This window comes from Schistocerca americana, chromosome 3, assembly GCF_021461395.2.
Source record: "Schistocerca americana isolate TAMUIC-IGC-003095 chromosome 3, iqSchAmer2.1, whole genome shotgun sequence".
Taxonomy (NCBI): domain Eukaryota; kingdom Metazoa; phylum Arthropoda; class Insecta; order Orthoptera; family Acrididae; genus Schistocerca; species Schistocerca americana.
In genome coordinates, this window is record NC_060121.1 from 184,961,864 (window position 1) to 184,969,341 (window position 7,478).

Below are 7,478 nucleotides of genomic sequence, written 5' to 3' on the forward strand. Positions count from 1 at the left end.
TTGACGAAACAAGTGATTATTCGCTTCATGAACAAGTGTCATTTTGTATTTGTACTGTTGATGATTCCTTAATCATCAACGAAGAATTTATTGGTTTATACGAGACCCCCAACACTGAGAATATGCGATGTAAGTTCAAAAGACTAAAAAAGTTAGTTTTGGATATACAACCAAAAACACGTTATGTACGCTGCACTGCTCACAGTTTAGACTTGGCAGTTGTAGACAGTCTCCGCCATCTTACGTCTATGAGGGATATTATGGCCTTAGCCACGGACTTAATAAACACCGTAAGGGAATCCAACATAGGGCTGGGACTTTTCAGAAGCAAAGGCTGGTCTACAGCCCCTTTGCCGACTCAATGCACTATACGAGCTTCTAGTATTTTGACAATGTTGAAAAACTTTGAAGAAATTCTAGAGCTTTTTGAAACATTTTCTGCAGAGGACAAAACAGAGGCAGGTTGCAAACGTGCAGGCTACCTTGGCTACAGATCAGTTCTGTTGGGTTCATATTGTAATGGTACAGCGGCAAATGTAAGAATGCAGCATTTGTATGGTGTGCTCGATGCTGTGAAAATGATTGCTTTTTGTGTTTCTACAACACTTATGTACATCTGTGGTACAAAACAATGGACACAGTCCAAATAAAGAGTATTTAGTTTTTCATTTTTACCTTTAAAAATTAGACTGTGGTGTCTTTAATTATATTTGACAGAAAATCACAGAGTGAAATACGGTATATTGGAGTAAAAATAACTTATTGCTCCTTTCTTTATTGCACCAAACGTTACACTGTATATATAACAACAAACACAAAAAAACAAATGTCACAGAACACGGGCACACACAGAATGAACATAAGTATCTGGCGTACTCACACCACGAAAGCTGCAAATGAAGAAAGAAAAAAGCATTACAACAAGCTCATTGCTGTCAACAGACTGTTGTGTTTTCTTAACTTAAGCAACCTTCATTAACAGTCTTTCATAAAATATCAATAATTAAGAATTTATATTTGAAACGAAAACAGCGATTTCGCACGTAATATGTAATTAGAATTAAGAAGACATGTATTATTCATAACAAATAACGATGAATTTTACAATTATGAGATGTAGGTATTTCAAATTGAAAAAGGAAAAAATGACTCAGGCAAGACTTGAACAAGTCGAACCATGGACAGCCGATAAATTTCAATCTATTACACTACAGATCCCGCTAAACATACCATCTGAGACGGCGGCTGAACCATATGTAATATCCGTCGAAAATCTTCAAAGCCCATTATCACTGAGAATTTATGAAAAACATTAAGAACAACCAATTTCCCTGCACTTTTTAACCGTGTTCCAAACCGTGTCTCACTGCGGAACAGTAAGCAGCTTCAGACATTTTCGTAACACCGCACAACAGTGCAGAGGCTGTGACTGAACACGATTTTTTAAATAAAAGCTACATAGCTAACGCGTGATTAAGAAATACGTTGATGGCCGTTAGTACATTTGAATATATTGAAGTTTCATTTAATGTAACTAGGTAATAAGACATCTAATACATAAGTAGGGTCTACTTCCTAGAGCATAACAACACAAGTGTACGTGTTCTACAGCTCGTGTTTGTTTACGTCTTATGTATTCTTATGATGAATGGACTATACCTGAGAGATTCCAATCCATGATGATTACAGTGGATGCAATGCACGGATGTAGATATAAACTTAACAAAAACCGATACATCGTTAAATGGTAGTGGATGTCACGATAAATTTAGTAGTTGAAGTTTTAGTTTCTTTCGTTCTGTAAAGAAATGTCATTTCTTGTAGGCAGTGTTTTAAAGATACAGAGCGAACACTTTATTTTGTACAATTTGTAGAAATTATCTCTTCGGAAATATTTAAATTCCGTATAAATATGTTATCTTTGCTTTCCTTCTGTTCTCTCTCTGTGCATTCTAGAATGTGAATGTAGATGTAGATCTATGGCTTTGGCGGTTGTTTAATTTGTGTACGTGTTCGAATGTGCGTTTTCTCGTAATTTCAGGTGAGTTCTATCTCTTATTGTTAATAACGAAAGTAAGTATGCGAATGGTGAAAGGGAGATGGTGTGAGAAGCGCCAGCGAATTATGAAGCTCGAACCGAAAAGGAAATAAAATAATGAATTTATATGCTCATGTCGTGCCTAGGGAATGAATCGGATTGACAATAATGTTCAATAAGGGGAGATTCTTGGTCTACTGATAGCAGATTATCAGTGACTCATTTTGCGCGTCAAATACTCATGGTTTTACAAGTGTGGCAACGAATATATTAGGTTTAACTTCAAAATGGCAATCAGTTTGTTGTAGACTGTAAAGAATGTTGTAGGGGAGATAATATCTCTGTGTGTTTAGACTTTAAGGCGGCTCCACATTAACAAATACGCTTGCTCAAGCGTTATTGCCCGAACATGCTTCAGAGTGTTTAGGATAAATCTGGGCAGCCATCAGGACTACAAGTATCTTGATTGATCGAATCGGTGATAGCATTCAAGAGTGTGTATGCTTGAACGTGTGTACCAAGAATGGGGAGGGTTATGGGCTACATTCTAGATCAAGGTCAGGGGCAGCCACGGCGGTGCTTATCTACTGCAGTACACGTTGGTTTCGCGTAGCCACTGGGCTGATGCTTTGACATAACCAACGAGAGGCGAGAAGAAAGGCAAAGTTTGGAGAGAAGTATTTTGTGCCTATGGCAGCGAGTGCTGTAAAGCGGACTGGCGTTGGTGCACGTCTCATGGATTAATTGCGGTGCACGTCTCATGAATTAATTGCTGATTCACAAAAATGTATCAAATGTGATGGTGAAATAAATAAGCAAAGGAGATCTGCACGAACACACTGAGTAAGTGGATCAATGTTTTTTGATTAAACCATGAGAGGAGGACAGGCGGATTAATGTGTATTCATAATAGAGTCGCATGGTCAATATGTTAATAATCCTCCTCCTATGACTTAATTTAAAAAAATATCGATCCATTTAGAGTGCTCACGCAGATCGACTGCATAGCAACGCAGAGCAGAAAAATATTTCACTCCTTCGAATATGTTGGGTTGCGATGCTGTCCTTGATTTGCAGATAGGAGCACAGTTTAAACAGGCGCGACTCAAACAAGGAGCAATTAAATTTATACTCCTCGTTTACAACAATGTTTCACCCTTTCCTCCCCATGTATTACTTCAAAACACGTCGTCTGCCTGACGCTGTCTCATTTGCTGCGTAACACAAACAGCTGACCATGCAAATAGGACGAGGAATTCCGCTTTATGCAAGACACCTTTTCATTTTCGTTTTACCCAGACATATTTCAGCACTTTTTTTCTGTCTTCAGTGGGTTATTTTATTTCCTTGATTTACATGAAGCTATTGGGTATTTATATTGGTAGCTATCTGCTACACAATCTATAACTTGTCATGGCTTTGATGTTGTAGTGTTTCCTCATATGTTTTGGCGAAGTGAATACGCTGTTTGACAACACACTTTCTACGAATTTTCAAACATGGGCCATGCACTTCCTACGAATTTTCAAACATGGACCATGCTTGAAAATTCGTTGAAAGTGCGATGTCAAACGACCACAGGCCACAGAAATCAGTGCATTCACCTCGCCAAAACATATGGAAAACACTACAACATCGAAGCCATGACAAGCTGTAGATTGTGTAGCAGACTAGCTACCAACTTCTTGTAAAGTAAGAAAAATAAAATAACCCTCTGAAGATAGCAGAAAAAGTGCTGAAATATGACTGGGTAAAACTAAACTGACAAGGTGTCTTGCATAAGGCGGAATTCCTCGTCAACACACAACACCAATATAGGCTGACAATGCAGCTAACTCTCCTTCATTTGTTCCCATCATACCACCCGGCAAGCACTGACAACATTGCCGCACGAAACACTAAGTACGTCACTTGCCCTATTCTGGACTTTTAGCGGGTTGTGCAAGCATTTGTTAGTGATCTAGTGTTATTTAATTTTTATATGATCCTGTTAAATTACATTCTGTACAAAGGTTGTACTGTACGTAGATCCAGTTAAGGAATACAGTATGACATGGAGAAAGAGAGAAGAAAATCACCAGAACTATGAGATGGTTGCGACACTCACTGTTGTAAAAGTATTTACCGTTTGACAGCTGGAACTCACTAGCGCTCCAAGCAGCGAGAAAGGAGAACGTCAGACATGTCTAAGCGTAATGTTTCTTTGCATCCCTTTTCTACTTGATTTACGAAGTATCTGAATTGGTTTTTTGCCTCCAAGAGTTTGTGTAATATGAGAAGACGTAGATGTTTCTAAAAATTGATCTAAAATAATTGCAAATAGGGATAAAAATCATGAATGTAATGGCCAGCTACAACACGTTCGTGAAGAAACACTTGTGACGCTGAATATATCTCAGCTTACCACGTTGGTATCAAAAGAATATAAACACACAGATTCACACATAAGAAGCACAGAAATGTACCTCTATGTGCAAAACGGATCTAAGCCCCAGTTGTCGTTCCGTAGGCCTACCGCGTTGTAGCCGCTGTCGCCTGTTGCCACAAGTACGACCTTCATCTTTGTGTTATTCTAAAAGTGTGACAAGCAACTGCCAAATAGCAGGAAAATATGCTGTGCTTGTAAACCCCAAGTCCTCAAAGCCAACAACACTGTCAGAAGTGCTGTCGTATGTTAAATTTTCCGTTAGAGACAATTCATCCAATGACACACCGGTATTCACTAGTTTATCAATATCGGAGAAATGCTGTACCTTCTGCTTTAGAAGATGTAAGATATTGTCCCTTATCCCACGTTTTATTTGTATGCCTTCCACATACCTCTGTAATGCATGCACTGATGGAAGCATAAAACATTCTGACAAAACCTGTATGCATGAGTGCTGTAATATAATAAATTCGGAGCAAACAGCTTATTTTCGTCTTTCCATGTTGTAGCACGTTTCTCCTTCAATGGCATGCTATTCTGGCTTAACAACATGTCAAAGGGTTCTCTTCTTAAATATCGGGATCCTGTAGTCTTCAAAATTTGTTTGTTCTTCCTGACTTGATCTTTCTGATACAGATGCTGTTGCTGTCTGTACTTCAAATGATAGCCACTTTCTTTGTCTCGTAATAGTTTTGCATGACGTCTAGTTATCTGCACAATCTGACACCTCACACGCTTTTGCAAGACACAAATAACTGCACTTAATCTGACCACTTCATGCTCAAAGCAGGTCTGTGTTGACGACTCAGATGAATCTGGCATTGATATATGGAGAGCTGAATTGGCTGCTTCTGTGCCACAGAACTGTTTTACAGCTTTAGACGACTTGTCAAAAATTTGTGCCAGTTTCCCTTCATCGTCAGTTGAGGTGGCGTATTTGGGATGTCAAACAGTGCGAGCACTGCGATCCACACAAGTTATTGTCTGCATTCATAAACTGGTTTGGTTCAAAGCGTAGCGATCAAAACTTAACATTATTATAAACGTAAACAGCATCTTCTCGTTTGCTGTTAACTAGCCATTTTCTTCTCCTAAAATCATTAATACACACGTTGTTTGCAAGCGAATCCTGACGACACAGTTTAGTAACATACCTCTCAGTAAACCTGCGCTACAGACGGTCCTGTCTGTAAACGCCATTGTACAAACCAAAATAAACAATTACTATTCGCTTTCGCGTTCACGCGTCGCACCGAACTCAACAGTTTTACTTTCTGCCTACTAGCTACTTAGCGCGCCGCTGGCGTTATGGGCAACAAAAAAGAGGCGAAATGTCGCGGTTGTTATGTTAGACTGTGGTGTCTACCACAAATAGTCAATACAGGAATAATGTCTTCGTTTCCTTAACCATTCGTTACTCCACATATCACGTTTTATCTTTTGTTCTTCAATAACATAACCAAAAAGGCTGCCAAAGCCAGCGCAGTGTTGTCTGAACTCGACATTTTCCAGTAAACAAAGTAATGCTAGTATAAGGAGCCAAGAATTTATGCGTTCTTGTTCAAGCAGGCATGTTTGTCAAGTATGCAATTACATGTGTGGCCGCCTTAGAGAAATGATAAGCTCGGTGGCGAAGACGTTGTTGTAGAAGTAAATGAATCCATTTAATGAAATAAATATGGGAATGGTTTTAAAGTACGAGGGGATGGTTATCGACGTCATTGAAATGTTTCTTTCGCATCGTCCAAGAGAAGTGGAATTATGGATTTCTAAATTTGGTGAAAGATAACCTCTTATTGGGGACACGAATAATATCAAATGTTTTTAGTTCGTTGCAGTTCCTGTCTGATAAAGGAGTCCATGACTTCTCCGTAAATAACAATCTTCATTTTAAGAACACACCTGCAATTGAATATACTATCAGCATTGCTACAAAAATAAATTTACGAAGGATAAGCAGTGTAAATAATTGTTGAACTCTTGTTTATTTAGATATATACAGTCGAGGTAATTCAGAGAAGAAAAATACTTGTTCATAGACGTAATGAATTGTTCACTTCGTGTGTCCAGCCTGTTACATTAGTTTAATTTAATGGTGACATTAAACTCTGAGAAAATATATTCTGTCAGCTCTATTGCTTTTGAACCATCTATGTGTCAAGTGAACGCTAATTATTTATTGTGATTTCACTGAAACACTCTAAAAATACAATAGATCCTATACTCCACCATTATTTACTCGTAGATCGACTTTGGTCGCGATAATGCGTCGATGCGATATTTGCTGTTGTGATGTAGGTGGCAGTGGTGGATGTTGAGATTAATGCAACGTGGAATTGATGAGAAAAAGAGATTCATCGTAACTAGTGGTTGAGACGGACGTACATAATCGATGGCAAGAAATAAAATATTGAAGGAAAATAAAAATCAAGAATTGTCATTGATTTATTTATTTTTATTTGGTCTTATTTGATTACATATTGTACAAAGTGCGTAAATTACAAAAAGAAGTTATAGGCAATTTACGTTGCAACATTGGTGGTAGGTGTCAAAAAGTGAGATTGCAGCTGTAATTAAGTTCAAGCCATAATAATACTCAAAGTAGGACCGATAAGCAGTCACACTTGAAAGAAAATTTGCAGCAACGTTCAAACTTGAGTGCTCATACCTTCGTTATATGGGCAGTTGATTGTACGTGTTGCCTTTTTTTTTGTTAGATGAAGAAGGAGTCAGTTTGGATAACTTTTGTTAGAAAACCAGATTGCGATGAGATTTGCGTTTATTCAGAGTGGTCGCATGCGTCCCGTGCGGGTATTCGGTCGTGATAACTGATTGTTGAGTTATCAGTCACGGCCTTTGTACATAACGTTGAGGCTCGTTTGTGGATTGCATGTTAGGTATGTGGTATTGTGAATGAAAATGTATATACGTAAGAAATTGCCAGCGACGTGGTTAATGCATGATTCCTCAACCATTCCCATACCCTAGCTTACCAACGTTTTCGCTAATGGT